Source organism: Solanum stenotomum, chromosome 4 (assembly GCF_019186545.1).
Source record: "Solanum stenotomum isolate F172 chromosome 4, ASM1918654v1, whole genome shotgun sequence".
Lineage (NCBI taxonomy): Eukaryota > Viridiplantae > Streptophyta > Magnoliopsida > Solanales > Solanaceae > Solanum > Solanum stenotomum.
The window spans coordinates 63,982,274-63,983,188 of record NC_064285.1 but is presented as its reverse complement, the minus strand read 5'-3'; positions in this window follow the sequence as shown (position 1 = coordinate 63,983,188).

Genomic DNA, 915 nt, shown 5'->3' with positions numbered 1-915 from the left:
TGTTATCAAGTAGTTGTTTGTTATGTTCTAAGTAAATCTAAATATTATTGTATTTTAAAAAAAAAATTATAATTGTCACGTTATTAAATAAATATAAAAAATTATACTTCTGATTAAAATGACCATAAAAATTAAGTAGGCAAAGTTAGATACCCATGAAAGTTAATTGGGTAATTTGAATGACTTTTAGAAGATATATTAAACAAAATTGAGTGACCATTTAGGCATTTAACTCCTAAAATGAGACTTTCAATTCGGTGTTTCCATCTTTAAATTCTTGAAGTTAGTAAAAAATATTTTTGATGAGTTTCGTCGTAAATTCATGTTTTTTAAGTAGTGCATACTAATCTCCGACTAATTGTTATTATACTAAGTAAACTATCTAGTATAAAACATTTCTTATCAATTTTATTTATATATTTTCATGATACAGATATAATAAAAAATCATTAGTTAAGAATGAACGAATTCCAGCTAAACAAAAATTTCACACCTTGTCAATGGTCCAACTTGACTATTTATCAATTTTTATGTTACATGTGTGATTCACAATGTCAACCACAATTATATGTATGAAATCTCCTGAAAAAAGAAGAAGACAAAAGTGGAAAAATAAGTATTATTAATATTTGTCTGTATTTTAGGATGAGAACACAAAACATAAAATGAGAAAAATTAAAAAATTGTAACTTTCTAAAAATGTTATAAATAGTTAGGAACTCAGAGGTGTGTTACATTATTTCCTAAAACTTCAGGACAAAAAATAATAATTTAAATCAAAACTTTATTCTAGAGAAAGTATAAATATATTGAAAAAATTGCGTGACTTAGTTAACTCAGTCCTTCAATTATTTTTTATAGTGATAGTTTTTTAAAATATACATAATATAGTGATAGTTTGAGATTTTATACACG